We start from the raw sequence: 17196 nt of genomic DNA, 5'->3' as shown, positions 1-17196 counted from the left end.
GTCTCAGGAAGGAGGGATGCGGGTGTGTGTGTGCACACATAAGCAGGCTCACAGAAACTGTCCTGGGACACTTTGTCAAATCCTGTGGTTTCTGTATAGGAGCCTCTCCCGTCTACTGCCCTTGGCTGGGAGGAGGAAAAGCCAGACTCTGGCAGGCTATGACTGTGGAACCTGGCCCCAGCAGCCTCTTATAAGGGACCCACTCTCTTCCCAGTCCCAAGCTCTAAGGACTCGTGGTCTGTGCCTTGTCCCTGACATGACACATCCTCATGTGCTAGGTGTGTGACAGGCTGCTCGTTGACTGGACTAAAGAAGTCACTGAGGGAAGTGACTGCTGTCCAGAGACAGCAGGCGACCACAGCCCCTGAGCCACATTTATAGACGGTTGGCAAGGGACGTCTTTCTCTTGAGCCACCCAGCTACATGCCCTGTGGCATGGTGTGGCAGGTGGAGGGAGGCCCTGAGCCTGTGGCTGCTGCAGTTGCTCTCCCCAACAGGGGCCAAGGCTGCATCAGTAGAAGCCCCGAGAAGCACATGCTGAGAGAATCTTCTTTAGGGGATGACCGCCCAGGAGCCTCTGCGGAGGGGACCCAGCACCACAGCTGTGATACGCTCCAGAGACTACCACCCCTGCCCCCGGGCTCCTCCCAGGGCTTTTCTGGGGGTGTTGAAGCACCAGGAAGTTAGAAAACATCCTGGGCTGAGTGTGGGGGCTCCTGGGTTCTCACTCTGGCTCTTTGCCTCCATTTGTGCATCTGTGATATGGGACGGCAACACTAGTATCTGTATCCAGCTACGTCATCGGCTGAATCAACCCTCACCCAGCCTTAGTTTCCCCATTGGAAATGCAAAGGCCTTGCTCTGAGTAGTCTCGGGAAGTCCCATCAGCGCGATGCTCTTGCCAGATGAACCACCATTCTGTGGCCACCCCTCTGCAGGAATGCGGGGCCTTGGCCTTGACCCAGGCTCGGTGTCTCTGTTTTTCTTATCAAATAATATTTGTCAGGGCAACAAAGCCTGCTGTACTCCGGCAATCAATGAGAACACAAAGGCCCCGCAGAAAGTCGTCGATCTAGGGAAATTGAAAACCTCCAAAGGCCAGACCTCCGGAGCAACATTGATCCCACCCCAGTAGCCTGGGGAGGAGGCGGCATTGCTGGGCAGACTGGCTGGCTTCTCTGACAGCGCATGCTCGGTGCTCAGCCCTGAGCTGGCCACCCCAGGGAAGAAACACAACTCAGCCTGCACCATCAAGGGGCTCCCAGTTCAATGAGAAAGACAGGCCCCATTATTTACTCATCAGATGTTTATGACATCTGATGCATTCAGGGCACAGGGACAAACCTGGAACAGAACGAAGTTCCTGTCCTTGGTGGGTTTGCAGTGCAGGGTGAGAGCCAGGCATAAGACGCATGCGCAGGTGAGGCACTAAGATGGCAGCTGTCTCTGATAGATGCCGGAAAGAAGGTAGAGGAGGTCTATGGGTAAAGAGGCCATGCAGAGGAAGGGCATGCTAATTAGGAGGGAGGGACTCCGGGGAGGCCACGCCCCTCTGCGGCCTCTGGGTGCATAGCTAGGTGCTTGCACACATCCACACATCATGCCACTCCATCCTCACAATTAACCAGGGAGGGAAGGCTACCATGAACTCCATTGTTTGTGTTTGTTTTTGCTTTTGAGACCGGATCTCATGTAGCCCAGGCTGGCCTCAGACTCTCTGTCCTAGCCAAGGGTGACCTTGAACTTCCAAGCCTCCTGCTTCTGCCTCCCAGTGCTGGGATGACAGGCGTGAGCCACCACACTCCGTCAAGAGGTGCCAGGGCTTGAACCCAGGGCTTTATGAAGGAGAGACAAGCACTCCATCCAGTCAGCTACAGGCCTGGCCTTTTGAGGAACAGTTTGTAGATGGCTATCTGAGATCACAGTGTTCATGAGTCACATGAGGAGTGAAGGTTCTGGAAGCCTGGAGTGCTTCTGGGAGTGACAGGTCCAGCGAGGGTGCTCTGCCTACCTAGTTTCCCAGGGCCGCCACTCTAGAGTCCACCTGCCTTTGCACCTCACCCTGGAGAAGTAGCCAGGATCTACGGCAGCCCTGAGAAGGGCAGCAGCCACCCATGCTGGCCATGCCATCTGCAGAAGTCTCCCCTTCAGTGACATTGCATGCCACCCACCCACAAGGTCACCATGACAGCGTCCCTTCTTTTCTGTGAGGTCTGCACCAGTGACTCAGCAACTGTCAATCAAAATCGGGGAGGGTGTGATGATACATGAGCACGTGTGTGTTGGGTGTCCTTGCCCGTGCGTGTACACAGAGCCCAGAGGAAGGTGTCAGGTGTCTTCTCTCATTCTTGACCCAGTGGCAGGGTCGTCCCATGAACCAGAAGCTTGAGTTGGCAGCTAGACTGGCAGCCAGCCAGTCAGCCAGGCCCGGCAGGCCTCCTCTCTCTGCCCTCTGTGCTGGGCACACTCTGAGCATACCCAGCTTTCCCAGGAGTGCTGGGATCAAACTCCAGTCCCCACGTTTGCGCGGCAGGTTCTCTTAACTACTGAACCGTCTATCCAGTTTTCTTTTTCCATGTTCCTGTGTGTGTGTCCACTCTTGCATGTGTGTGAGTGCATGTGCATTGGACCACCTACATGTGGGAGCACCTGCATGTGACAGTGGGAGTCATCCTCAATTGCTCCTCCACTCTGTTCATGGAGGCAGGGTCTCTCAATCAAACCCAGAGCTTGCTGATGTTACTAGTCTGTCTATCCACACCTACCCAGCATTTACACGGGTTTGAACCCTAGTTCCCAAGCTTGCACCAAAAGCTTTTTAACCACGGAGCCATCTCCCCAGCCCTGAGAGGTGTTTTTGTTTGTTTGCTTGCTTGTTTGTTGTCTTTTTTAAAAATTATGCTTCCCCCAACTCCACAACTTTCTTCAAATGTGTCTGTGCCAAGGCCAATTTCCAAAGTCACAGGCCTCCCTCGCCATCCAGACTTCTCTGTCCCTGCCCATATCCTTTTTCGGTGTCTCAGAGACCCTCCAAGTGAGTAGAGGTCATGCAATGCCTGGGCCCCCTTTGTGCCATGAGGATGTGACAGCTAACAGTGAGGCAGGCTGGGGTTCCCGAGAGCCTCTCAGGAGAATGAGGGGAGGAGCTGGGGCTGTGGACAGGGCCCAGGCCTCCTCCATCAAAGTCACCGATCACTCTCAGTCCTCCACAGCTGCTCACAGAGGCCTCTGGGTGGAGATGAAACCGAAAGAGTGGCCATAATTTCACGCCTATCACATCCCGCCATGTGGTAGGAAAAGACATTTGGGAGGCCCGTGAGCGACACTCAGGGTGTGTGCTGCACACAGCCATTAAAATGTTTTCATCCGAGCTGCCGACAAATCGTGAGCCAATTTGAGAGCCGCGTGCTGGGCTCCGGGAATATGCTGCACACAGTCATGGGAGGATGGTAAAGCTGCTTCCTGGAGGTGCAGGTCACGGGGGTGACCGTGTTAAGGGGCTTGCGTTACAAGCAATTAAACATAATGAGGCCCGGGCTCTTCGCCCCCGCCAAAGCTGAAGTCTTCCTCCTGAGTGGCCAGGGGCAGCACCTCAGACACAGGTCACGGCATCCGGCCTGTGCTGGTCCCAGCTCAGTGCACACACCAAGGCTGATCACGTGACCCTACAAGGGCTGTTGCAGACATGGTTGTCCTTGTTTGACAGAGCAGGGAACAGAGGCCCTGAGCGTTAAGAGACCTGCCATGTGAGCGAAGAGGCTAGGAGGTCCTATCCGGCCTGCTTTGTTCACAGCTAGCAGCCCCAACTCCATGCCGACTCCCAGGGGAACACCCTACCTTTGTTCTCTCTGTAGCCCCGATCCTCACCATCCGGGGGTGTAGGACAGAGGCCTCACTCACGGAGCCCAGGCTGGAGCATCTGGCACTGGACTCTCCTACAGTCAGGTGGGGCTGTGGTACCCAGGCGAGGAGATAGGGGTCTGGGGAAGGGAGAGGAAACATCCACACTGCCTCCATCCCCATCCCTCATCCCCATCCCTCATCCCCATCCACTGCCCAGAACAACCCTTTCTACTTAACCCCTCTAACAGAGTACTGGACCTGGAGTCTGGCAGACCAGGTGACAAACTCCAGTTAAGTTAGTGTCTACTTTTGACGCGGGTGGTCCATGCCATTCAACTTCTTTTCCAGTATAAAAAAAATTAATAGTTAATACATAATGTCTTATTTTAAAGACAGGGTCTCATGTAGCCCAGGCTGGTCTCAAACTTGACGTGTAACCTGCAATGACCTTGAACTTCTCTTTTAAAAACTTATTTGTTTTCATTTTACGCATATGCATGTTCTGCCTGCGTGTATGTCTGTGCATCATGTGCATGGAATGTCTTGAGAAGCCAGAAGAGGGTGTCGGACCCCCTAGAGTTGGAGTTACAGGTGGTTGCTAGCTGTCCTATGGGTGCTGAGAATTGAACCTAGGTTCTCTGCAAGAGTAGCCAGTGCTCTTAACCCCTGAGCCATCTCTCCAGCCTCATGAACTTCTAACCTCCCTGCCTCCATCTCCCAAGTGCTGGGATTACAGGCATGCACCATGAGGTGCTAGGGGTGGAACCCGGGGCTTCGTGCATTGTGTGCAAGCACTCCATCCGCTGAGCCCAGAATGTCTTTTTTTTTTTTTTTTTTTTTTTGTCCAAATAGATCAGAAAGTGGCTCACGTGTCTACCTGGGGTCACTCTCTCATCCAGTCTTCCCCTGGCAAGTGTTTACTGAGCAGCTAGCTAGCATGTCTCATGCTCAGCCCACAAGCAGGGTGTGCGGCCCTGGAGAGTTATGGAAGTGGCCCAACGAAATCCGGAACTTGAAACTTACTTGAAACCTTATGAGATACATTTTGTGGTTTGTAGAAGACAAAGTATTGAATGACCACATGATTGGGCATGCCTGTGACACATTCTGGGTACTGTCCCATGCACTAGAACAGCACTTCAGGTGTGCAGACCATAAAGTGGGCTCTGATCCTGGGCAACACAGTGTTTCTAAAAGTGGCAAAGCAGTCAGGGACCAGCAGAGAGAGAGAGGTGGTGGCATTTGAGCAGGGTCCTTGGAGAAGGTAGCATTTGGAGAGGGTACAACGGCTGCTCAGGAGCTCCTTCCTCAGCAGCTCCCAGCCCCAAGCCTGCTCCAGGCCAGGAGTCCAGTGGAGAGTAAGGCAGAGTCCTCACCCGGGTGACCTGCCTTCCAACAGGGACGACACAGCTTGAGGTCCCCACATGAACCTTCAAAAGTGTGTTCATTTCCCAGGCCTGCCTGGAGCGTGTGACTGTGAACTGGTAGAGTGTGGCTGCAGTGACTGGCTGCTGGTGACTGTGGCAGCCTTCACCTCTCTGTTCCGTGACCCAGTCCTTCTTCATGCGAATTGGTCTCTGCATCACGTGGTGTTTCTTTCCATGAGGTTGTGCCACCCTGTCTGCATTTCTTTCTTTCTGATTTTATTGTATTTTATTTTAAGACTGGGTTTCACGTAGCTCGGGCTGGCTTGGAACCAAGGATGGCCTTGAACTTCTGATATCCCTGTCTACCCCCAGATCGTGGGGTTTACAGACATGTGCCACCACATGCTGGGGATCTAACCCCAGGCTTTCTGCCCGCTGGGCAAGCACTCTACCTACAGGGCCACATCCCCAGGCCCACACTTTCTTCTTCTGAGGATACCGGTCACTAGATTAAGACCCGCCCTGGTCTGGAATAGCCTCATCTCAACCTAATCAGACCAAGAAGGTCACACTCTCAGGGACCAGGGCTTAGGACTTCACCAGATGTTTGAGGAAACAATTTCAAGCCAGTAACGGAGCCAGGAGGGTGGAGCTGGGATTGGGAAACCACTGCTCTGTGTTCCCAGTGACATGGTCACCCATCATTGTGCAAGCCCTAACACACCAAGTTCAGCTGTCCATGCATTCTCTTAAGAACACTCGAGCACTCAGAGAGGCAATCCTGCCACTTTCCCTTCGACAGAGGGAAACAGAAAGGTGCTATCGCTTGCTGGGTTCCCTAGCCAGAAAATGGAGTGTGGGGCATGGGAGGCAAAGACTTAGCCTATGCCATAACTGACCACCTGTCTTAGTTGATGTTTTATTACTGGGGAGACACCATGACCACAGCAACTCTTATAAAGGGAAGCATTTCACTGGGGCTGGTACAGTTCAGAGCTTTAGTCCATTGTCAGCATGGCAGGGAAGCATGGATGCCCGCAGGCAGGTAGAGAAGTAGTTGAGAGTTCTACATCTGGATCCAGAGGCAGCAAGAAGAGAGAGAGGCACTGGGCCTGGCTTGGGCTTGTCCACCCCCAGTGACACACTCCCTCCAACAAGGCCACACCTCCCAATCCTTTCAAATAGTGTTACTCCCTGGTGACCAAGCGTTCAAATCTGTGAGCCTGCGGAGGGCACTCCCTCACAAACCACCACACCCTCGGCTCTGAAGGCGGCTTCCCACCAAGCAGTGGGGACTCAGACAAACAGGCCCAGAGTGTTCGCCGAACAAGGACGAAGCACTGGGTTCTTATAATCCAGCACTCAGGAGCCTGAGGATTCCAAGGTCATCCTTTGCTATGTATGGGTTTGAGGCCAGCCTGGGCTACGTGAGACTCTGTCTCGAGCGATAGGGAGCCATCCTCTCAGGGATCCCCTCTCTTCAGAGTTCTCCAATGAGGATGGCAGATGTAGTGACCCTTTGACCCCCAGGCCAAAGTGCAATGCTTTCCACTTCCGGAGCACCCAAGAGCGGTGCTTGTGTGTGGCGCCTGGTGTGTTTGTCTCCAGAGTGTTCTGCACAGCTTTTCTTGCGGCGGGTGCTCGCTCCCACCCCCACTCACCTTACCGTCTCTTGCGATGGTTGTATCTTTGAGTGATGACTCACACATCGCCATTCATTTAAGAGTTCCCATTTACACCCAGGGCCCTGCGGCCACCATCATAGTCACTTCTAGGATGTCTCCATCACTCCCCAAAGAAACCTTGTGGCCATGGTCACACATTCTACATCCCCTGGCTTCCCTTACTCCGGGTATTCCAAACAGTCGAAATCATATAAAATACATGGATTTTTTTTGTGACTGGCTTCTTTCATTAATATTCTCACAGTTCATAAGTGGTGTACCAGGTGTCAACACTTCATCATATTTTAGTATTAAGCAGTATCCCACTTTATGGATTTCCCTTATTCGTGGATCTTTTATCTGTGGAGGGCGCTGGGTTGCTCCCACCTTGTGGTGCTCTTGAATCGTGCCGCTGTGAATACTTGTGAACGAATTCTTGTATGACCATAGTTTCTGCCTTCTCCTCTGGAAGCAAATTGCTGAGTCAAATGGTGAATGGACTCAGTCTCTTAAGGGAGTGGCAGAAAGCTTTCACGGTTGCTGTATGTTTTGGGGGGATTTGGGTGGAATTTTTGTTATTGTTTCATTTGGTTTAGTGTTTTTAAGACAGTGTCTCACTCTGTAACCCAGGCTACCCTTAACTCACACCAATCCTCCTCCTCAGCCTCCCAAGCACTGGGATTTTGTGAGACTCAACACGCCCATTTTACGTTTCCCAGCGGTGTGTGAAGGACCCAGCTCCTCCAAGTTCTGGTCAACACTTGTTACTAAAAGCCAGAGGTCTTTTTGGTCCCATCATCTGTCATCTCTTTGCGGGTTTAAACTGCGCCCCCTGCAGGAGGCTCTTGGCCATGTCAGTATCTCCCCTGGGACCAGCCAATGCATTCCTTTGGTCCTGCTTTGTTTAGCTGTAAGGGTCCTTGATCTCCTTAGCTGTCCCTCATCATCGGCTCCCCGATCTGCATATCCTCTCTCATTCTGTAGTTTTACTTTCAGGAGGGTGACCTCTGGAGAACAAAAGGCTTTGACACCGGCGTTCTATTTGATCCACTTTTCTTTTATTGCCGTGTTGTTAGTGCCTCAGTCAGGGAGCCATTCACTAACGCCAGGCACAATTTACCACATAGTTTTCTTCCAAGAAGAGTTTTTATGACTTTAGCTCTTTCATGGGCAGACAGTGCATATTGAGTTATTTTATTGATGGCGAGAGGGAGGGGTCCAGATTTCCCAGAAAATTCCTGTGGTACACTACCCACCCCATTGAATTCTCCCAGCCCGGCTAGCAAGCACACTCTGGGGCGGGAAGTTGTCTTGGTTCTGATTCTTACCCAGGTGTTGAGGACTGTACCTCACTCACCATCTGACACAAGAAGAGGAAGGGAGCGACAGGGTCGGTCGAGTCACAGAAATGTCCAGGCCTTGGGCAAAATGCAGGAGGTTTATGGAATATTCTCTTGGTGGGCAAGCCACTTCTGACAGAAAAAATAAAATGTTTCTCACATGCTTGGCTTTTTTTTTTTAGGTTTGCTTATTTAATTAATTTCTGTGTGCTCCCTGCAAGAGTTGATGTGTACCACCTGCACTCAGGTATCCACTGAGTCCTGAGAGCACCTGATCCCCCAAGAGCTGCAGTTATAGGCAGTTGGGAGGCGCCTTATTTGGGCATTGGGAACTTAATTAAACGTAGGTAGGTCCTAAGAGTAGTAAGTAAGCTCTTAACTGTTGAACCATCAACCCCCCCCCAACCACCACCACCGTGTGCCCAGCTCCTGGGGCTCTCCATTCTGCCTCACAGTTCTGTGTTGGCCCTTACGCACATGTGTGGTTGGCTCAGCAACCATGTGACTTTGGGTACTGGATTCATGGGATGCTCCCCGGTGACCAGTTCATCCAGGTTCCCCACAGAAAGAACCTTGCCTTGGGTAGATGGAAGCTTCCAGAAGAAAGGACCCAGGGGTTCCTCAGGATTGGTGGAGGCCAACCTGCCTCCCTGAGGTCTGGCCAGAGCTCAGGTTCTTTGTCGAATCCAGCCCAGAGTGCCTTTCTTGAGAAAGGCAAATTCCCAAGACGAGTTATTTAGAGTTGTCAAGAGCACATTGCCGTCTGTAGAGTTCCCTCTTGTCTTGGTTATTATTCTGTTGCTGTGACGAAACACCATGACCCAGGCAACTGACAGAGGAAAGAGTTAATTGGGCTTACAGTTCCAGAGAGTGAGTCCATGACCATCATGGTTGGAGACTATGGCAGAGGACAGGCAGGCATGGCATTGAGGCAGTCACTGGAAGCTCAGATCTTGAGATACAACCTTGAGGCAGAAAGAGACACACGGAACGGTGCTGAGTCTTTTGAAACCTCAAAGGCAGATGCACCGCCTCTAACAAGACCACGCCTTCTAATCCTTCTCAAACAGTTCCACCAACTGGGAACCTAGCATCCAAATATATGAGCCTGATGGGGTGGGAGAGGGAGTTAGGAGTCCAGGGGCACCGTGCCGTCCACCAGTGGGCAGGAACGCTGCACTGCTCCAAGGCTCCTGGCAGGGGCTGCTGAGAGGCAGGACTCACAGCTGCAGACCATTCCTCCCAGGATGCCTGCTGGGAGGAAAATGATGGACTCCAGCCCCTGTCTGGAAGCCTGAGGGGATGAGCCACCCACTGGGCACACACTAATTACAGTAACCAGCCCTAAGCAAACTCTAAAGCACAGACCCAAGGAGCCAAGGCTGGGTGCTCCACAGAGGAGGAGGATGTGACAGATTGGGATCCAGGCCAGAGCCACAGAGAACTTGGGAGAGTCAGAACCAAGAGGCACTGGGAAGCCAGGTTGTGAACCCCAACTCCTCTCTTCTCCTTCAGAAGCCCCCAGAGTCTTGGGCCGACCAGAAGCCCCAATGAGGCCAGATCTGTGACCTCTCTCCTGTCCCGCTATCCCCCTCTGGGTTAGGGACAAACCAATGTTTCATGTTCCCAAAGCTACAGAAGAAAGTGTCTGGATAGTCACTGTCTTCAGCTAGACTAGGTCCACCATGAGTATGGGGCTGACACACTTATGATGAGGTGCCGAGGGCTTTGTGTGTGGGTATATATTTTCTACCCACCCCTGCCTGAGGCTGTTTACTGAGTGTTTATCAGCCACCAGGCATGGCTAGTACCAGCTGGATCTTGGGTATCAGCTCTATAAATGAGACATGTTGTTTGTTTGCCTGTTTCACAAAGGGGAAAACCAAGCTGTAGGAGATGTGCCCAGGGATGCAAGTCTGGGTAGGGTAGAACAGCATTTCTCAACCTGTGGGTCGCAGCCCCTTGGAGGCAAACAACCCTTTCATAGGGATCACATATCAGATATCCCATGTATCAGATATTCACATTACAATTCATCGCATTAGCAGAATTATAGTTGTGAAGAAGCAATAAAATATTTTTTATGGTGGGGTTGGAGTCACCACTACATGAGGAACTGTATTAGAGTATCACAGCTCTAGGAAGGCTGAGGACCACTGAACCTGCTAGTGTGAAGCCAGGGCTCCCTGTGAAGGCATGTGGATGAGGGCTGAGTCTGGAGGGCAGAAGCTGAGTTCTTGTCTTAAGGGGAACTGTACAGACAGAAAGGGGTTCGTTAAGGGGGTGACAAAGAGGTTGGCGCTGTGTCGTACCACACCTGTGGCCTGGCTCCAAGAGAGCAGGAAAGGGGCGAGATAAGGTCCTCAGTGACTTTGATGGGTCAACATGGTGCTCACTTTTCCCAAGTTCTTACAAACGCAGGCCTTCTGAGCATGCGTCCTTTGCTGAATGTGGCCCCAGCCCAGGGAGGGTTGAGTCTTTGCTGCCTTTGCTGTGCTGATCTCTGTCATGTCCTCCTTTGCTATTTTCTACTCTCCTGCCTCACCACCGAGCTCTACTTCAGCCCACTGTGGAGTATGAGGAGCATGACCTGGAATATTACTTCAGTTCCCTGGGCCTCAGTCTTCCTTTCTGCTAACTGGGGGATTGCAACAGCATCTCCCCCGTTGGGGGATGTCAAATAAACAGAGCCCTGCAGCCCAGGCTCGCAGTGAAGGGGTTTCTCCTTCCCCACTCTCTGGCCAGCACTCTCCCCTGTCAGCATCAGCTTCAGCAGGGGCCAGGCCCAGGTGACAGCTGCATAAAATAGTAACAGCCGCCGGGGGCAGATGTCTCAGCAGGATGGTGGCAACTCTGTCCCCTCCCAGGGTGTTAAAGCTATGTTGACTGCCAAGAGATGGAAGCACATGGAGCCAGCAGCCTGCCCAGATCCACCCCTTCCAGTCTCCCTGTCACTTCGTCTCTGGGTGGGTCTCCTTGCCTGGAAATGGATCTCCTCTCCCGTGGGCCTGCTACAAGGCACAAACAACATGGTACCTATGAGTGGACAGGAAGCACTCGGCCTGTTTGTACAGGAAGTGCTCTGCTCACACACCACATACTGCCATTGTGATGGTGCAGAGAAGTCATACAAAGGCTGAGACTATACAAGCCAGCCCTAGGACTGATCAATAAGCACAGCATCTGGGCATGAGGGTGACCATTCTGCACAGCAGCCCTCAGGCATGGGGACCAACTGGAGAGAGAGGATAAGCGTGGATGTCTAGCAAGACCTGGCACAGGATTGAGATGTTCATCTGAGAAGGACAACTGTGAGACCTCAGTCAGTGTCCTCAGATTCAGGGATATAGAATGGAGACTGAAGGCCCCAGGCACCTCCCCAGGCCTACTTTTTGTTGATCACATAGATCTTCCAAGATGGCCAGGGCAGGGTCTGAGATAATGGCTCAGCTGAGCTGTCCTGAGGGTCCAGAGCAAGGGATGCAGTCCAGAGTATCCGGGCATGATAGGCCAAGGACCTCCAAGCTGGATACAAGCATGTCTGGAGCATGACACTGTTGTCTTGAGTGCCTGGAACCAGCTGGGGGTCTGGAGAAGGACTGATGTCCCCTCCACCCACATGCCCGCCCACAGGCCTCTCAGTTGCCAAAGCCCCCGGCTGAGCACCAGTGTGGAATAGGCAGACAGATGGGTCTGAGCTCAGAGGAGCACTTCAGAGTGAGCCGAGTCATCTAGCAAGGACAGTCACTTCCCAGCTTCAGGCCCCAAGGTCTGCGCCTGCTGCCCGCTGCCTGCCTCCTGCACAGGATCCTCGAATCCCTACCCATCCTCTATGAACACAGCTCTGCCAAGTTGGGGTGCCCTTGACAGCAGTCCACTGTGCACCTCACACAGACCCAGCACATTCATTCAATCAGCCATCCAGCTCGTCCTCTTGAGCCCCTTTCAAGGGAAATGAAAGGATGCTCAGCCAAGGGCAGCAGGACAGCCAGATGGCCACTGCATGAAAAATCATCCCCACCAGACACTGAGCCTTTTCTCAACATGGACAGCATAAGATGCCCAGACACTGTCAGCTGGTACTCCAGCAGCCTGGACATCAACAGGTGGGGTTCCAGAGGAAACTGAGTCAATGCCCAGGCACACTGTCCGCTGGTACTCCAGCAGCCTGGGCATCAACAGGGGGAGTCCAGAGGAAACTGAGTCAGTTCGGAATACCAAGCTGGCACCCATCACCCTCTGATGCCGTTCCTTCTCCGCTTAAGGCTTGAGCTCAGGTGGAGACATGGCTATTGAAGCCCACACGGGGTGTGGTTTATATTAACTGCCTCCATGATTGTGAGTGGGAGAGCAGACAGCTTGGTCAAATGGCACACCCCTCTGTGAGGGTAGGCTCCCCAGAACCACAGAGCCCGTGGCCACCCTCCCCTCCCCTCCCCAGGGAACTCAGTGCCCAAGGAGAAGAGAACAGGACATGTGTCCACTCATCTCACAAGCTCTCCTTCTAATACAAACCACCTTTGCAGGCACCCCTTATCTTAGTTAGGGTTTCCATGGTGTCAAGAGACACCATGACCATGGAAACTCTTATAAAGGAAAACATTTAATTGGGGCAGCTTACAGTTCAGAGGTTCAGTCCATTATCATCATGGTGGGACATGGTGGCATGCAGACAGACATGGTGCTGGAGAAGGAGCTGAGAGTTCTACATCTTGATATGCAGGTAACAGGAGGTGAACTGAGACACTGGGCATATCTTGAGTGTAGGAGACCTCAAAGCCCGCCCCCACAGTGACACACTTCCTCCAACAAGGTCACATCCACTCCAACAAAGCCACACCTCCTCATAGTGCCCCTCCCTATGAGTTTATGGGGGCCAATTGCGTTCAGACTACCACACCCCCTATGAGCCTGCTACATTGAAGGGATGAGTCCTAGTCTCCCTACGGAAGACCACCTCGGGAAGAGATTGGGTCAGTAAGTGCGGTTGTCAGTGGCAGACTTTGCCCCGAGCCCTTTAAATGTAGAGATTCACAACCCTCGGGACATACACAGGCCTCCGGCACTTTAGTCAGTGAGGAAGCTGAGGTCCAGAAAGATGATCATGACCAAGGCCACGTAGTGAGTCAGTGGCTTGCAAGCCCAATAGCCTCATTCTAGAAGCTTCTGTGTGGCCTCTCACTGAGATGGCCATCTCGCCTTCCAGAGCCAAACAAAGGAAGCTCATCTCCCTTGAGCTCTCCAGACAAGTGGCTGCAGCATCCAAATCTCCCCACCTTCTGGACTTTCCGCATCTTGCCACCCATAGTGCCTGTCTATTTGCAGATGCGCATCCACTCCACTCGGCCTCCGGCCTCCGGGTCCCCGTCTGAGCATGTCTGCAGGAGTACCATTAAACCCTGACAAGTGTTAGGTCAGCGCAATGCTTTCTTCCCCACACCACCGGGAGCAGGATTTAGTGTCTCTGGCAGAAGGTAAACTCCCCTCCCTGGGACAGGACCCTTAATTACCAGTGATATGTGATGTTGGAGCTGCAGCGCCTCAGGCCCAGGATTGTAAAGCAAGCAGAAGGCTGAGGTTCTCCTTTCCCATAACCAGCTGAGGAGCAAAAGAACCTGGAGCCGGAGCGGTGGGAGGCTGGCAGTGTGGGAGCCAGCTGCAGCCCTGAAGGGAGGTGGGCTGGGGAAACACAATCCTGGCACTGTGTATTGAAGGGGAAGCTGAGACCAAGATCGCATTGCAAGTGGGCTCTGCCCTGGGGCTTATAGTCCTGACTGCTGATCTGGCCACGGTGGATTCCTAGACTTGGTTTCCCCATCTGTATAGAAGGAGGCATGGTTCCTTCATACACTCTCAGTCATTAAAGCTTTGGCTGACTGAGGCTCATGATGAGCCAGGCGTTGGGCAGAGTTCTTCAGGGATGCTCTCACAAGAGACAAGTAGGATTATTCCCATTTCGCAGAAAAGGAAACTGAGGCCCAAAAGTTCCAAGGGCTGATGTGTGCACCAAGGGCCTGACCTCTGAGCTCCAGGACTGACACAGGGCTGGAAGGCCTAGTTCCTTCCTCAGGGAGTCCATGACTGGTAGGGAGCCAGGAAGGAACACAGGTTTCTGGAAGACTGGGAATGGGAGTCATGGGGGAAGACAAGGATGCAAGCTGAGGGATGTGGGCATCCCAGGCAGGAGTCTCTTCCTGGAGGTGCTAGCCCCAGCTGGTAGAAGCATCCTATGGGGCCAGATGCAGGAAGGAACGGGTAGTGTACATCCTTCAAGCAGCGTCTTAGGCATCGTTCTTTTGCTGGGAAGACACCATGCCCGAGGCAGCCCTTAATCGAGCTTGCTTACAGTTTCAGACCTTTAGTCCTTCATCACCTTGGGGAGCGTGGCGCCATGCAGGCAGACACTGGAGCGGTAGCTGAGAGCTACATTATGATCTGTGGGCAGAAGGAGAGACTCCGGGCCTGGCATGGTCATTCAAAACCCCAAAGCTCATGCCCAGTGACACACTTCCTCCAACAAGGCCACACTTCCTAATTCTAATCTTTTCAGATAGTCCCACTTCCTGGTGACTAAGGACTCAAATATGTCAGCTTATGGGGGCCACTTTTATTCAAGTCGCCACAAGCAGGGAACACCCCTCTATGCTGGAACATGGGGAGGGGCAATCAGAGGTGGCAATGATACTAGCCATGCACTCAACAGGTGACAGGCAAGGGTCTCAGTACTTTACGTAGTGTTCAGCTGAACCCTGTAAAGCCCATACTACGATGGTTCCATTCTGCAGATGAGCAAACTGAGGCTCAGCAAGGATCAGCAACCAGCTGATATCTCCTAACTATTGAATGTCAAAATGTAACTTTGAGTCAACAGATTCCTAGGTCAGACGTGAATCAAGTGGCTGAGGGATGAGCATGCTCTGAGCACTGAGCAGGATCCCTCCCCATGATCTAGCACACAGGGGTGTCCCCTGCTTGTGGCCGTTTTGAATAAGAATGGCTCCCATAGGCTCATAAATTTAAATTCTTAGTCACTTGGGAGTGACATTGTTTGAAAGGATTAGAAGGACCGGGAAGACCATGAGGAGGGGATCCAGACCCTGAACCTCTGCAGTTGGGCACCCACTAGAAGAAAGTTTCACTCAGCTCGTCCATGGATCCAAGAGAGAGCCAGTAATGGAAGCAGTTGGGAATGTTCAAGGTTGAAGCTGAGTGTGGGTACCTGTGTGTTCATGGTTCGATACTTCCCCCCCCCCTTTTCCCACTGTGTGTGTGTGTGTGTGTGTGTGTGTGTGTGTGTGTGTGTGTGTGTGTTACGCACATATGTGTGGCATGCACATATTGCATGGATGTGGGCGCACATATGTGTACTTGTGCGTGGAGGCCCGTGACTGATGTCAGGAATCATCTTCGAATGCTCTTCCACCTCATTCATTGAGGCAGGATCTCTCAATCAAACCCAGAGCTCACTGATACAGCAAGTCTCGCCAGCAGCTTGCTTTGGGGATCCTCTGTCTCTGCCTTCTGAGGCTGGAATTACAGGCAAACCACCACACCCACAGGGCAATTCCACAGATTTGGTGACTCCAACTAGTGTCCTCATGCTTGTGTGGCAACCACTTTAACCACTGAGCTCCCCAGCCCTGACTGAACTTTAGTATGAACCGTCAGGGAGGAAATGTGGGAGCTCCTTTCCACCAGAACCCCACCCCACCCCCGCAGCTCCTCATGAAAACCACATTATGAACAGCAAGCCAAACAGATGACTTATTTACCTCTGACTTCAAAGTCAATCCTAAAATACAGGCTGAGGCAATGGAGTCAAGGCCTCCTGGAAAATCCGCCCCGCCCCGGAAGGAAGCCTTTGAGCTGGGTATGGGGTGCAGATATTGGGTCAAGAGCAGGCTGACCCAACATGGTGCCTTCCAGGAGGCTGGGGATATCCAGAGGGCTGAACTGGTGGACAGCAAAGCTGCTCCCTGACTGCTATGGAAGGTGGGTGTGCGGATGACCGCTCGGCCATTGTCTGCTGTGGTACTGGTTAAATGGGGAAACTGAGGACAGGGAAGGGGAAATCATCTAGAGATCAGAGTCAAAGCCTCCACACACTTCAGCTCCTTGACTTCCTACTGGTGCCTTTGTTCCCAGGGCAACAATAAATAAAAAGCCAGAGTCCATGTCTGAGTGGCCACACACTGGAATGTCCGTTTTTTCCCTTGTGAGAGTGGTCCAGTAAGGAGAGACACCCGGGAGACTCCTAGCCTTGGCAAGACCAGAACCCAAAATTCCACTGAACATGGACTCTACTGACTGAATTGCTCTTCGGCTGGAGCCCTTAGCCAGGGACCACCCATCTCCATCTCACACCCCTCAAGTTGCTCCCAGAGACAATGCCCTTATTACCCTTGTCCTACCAGCTACCTAGGAACACAGCTCTCCTAGCCAAGACTGCAGCCTCCCAGCTGGGGGTCCCGAGCCCTGTGCATCCAGGTAGGGGTAAGCCCTGTTCCCAGCCACCAACACAGAGGCTCCGTGTGTGCTTGGAGGGACATGGCTCAGCTAATGGGACAGCAGTATTCCTGAGAGGGCTTCCTGGAGCCCAGCAGCCCAGCCTACCCATGGGCTAGGAGGAGACTCTTCAGGGTGCTTCTGAGCTTGCAGGGCCTCCCTGGGGTTCCACAGGCTTCCAGAGGCTTCGAGTACACTGATACCCAGGGTGAAACTGCCCGAGCATGTGATATGCACCTGTGGGGTACACTAAAAAGGTCCCCCATATGGACCAGCCCTGCTGTTATGAAACGAATCTGTGGCATACCCCCACAGACTTCATCTCTGCATCTATGGAAGGTCTTTGGCACATTCTCTCTATAAAGCACAACAGCAGTGTACGACAGCTCAGACTCACAGGAGGGAGTCACCCACGAGGCTCAGGCCAAAGAATCCCAGGACCATGGGAGGGTCTACCACACAAGACTGGCAGCTTTG

The 17196-nt window shown here is 52.8% G+C and overlaps 1 protein-coding gene across 2 annotated transcripts in view; it reads left to right on the top strand.

Annotated features, from left to right (window-relative positions):
* The window catches only part of Igsf21 (immunoglobin superfamily member 21), a 223572-nt gene that overhangs the window by 187321 nt on the left and 19055 nt on the right, over nucleotides 1-17196 (top strand). The gene's annotated exons all lie outside the window — the stretch shown is intronic.

The sequence above is a fragment of the Peromyscus maniculatus genome, chromosome 2 (assembly GCF_049852395.1).
Source record: "Peromyscus maniculatus bairdii isolate BWxNUB_F1_BW_parent chromosome 2, HU_Pman_BW_mat_3.1, whole genome shotgun sequence".
In the NCBI taxonomy this organism is placed as follows: Eukaryota; Metazoa; Chordata; class Mammalia; order Rodentia; family Cricetidae; genus Peromyscus; species Peromyscus maniculatus.
The sequence above is the reverse complement of the archived record's forward strand: the minus strand, read 5'-3'. Positions and strand labels throughout refer to the sequence as shown.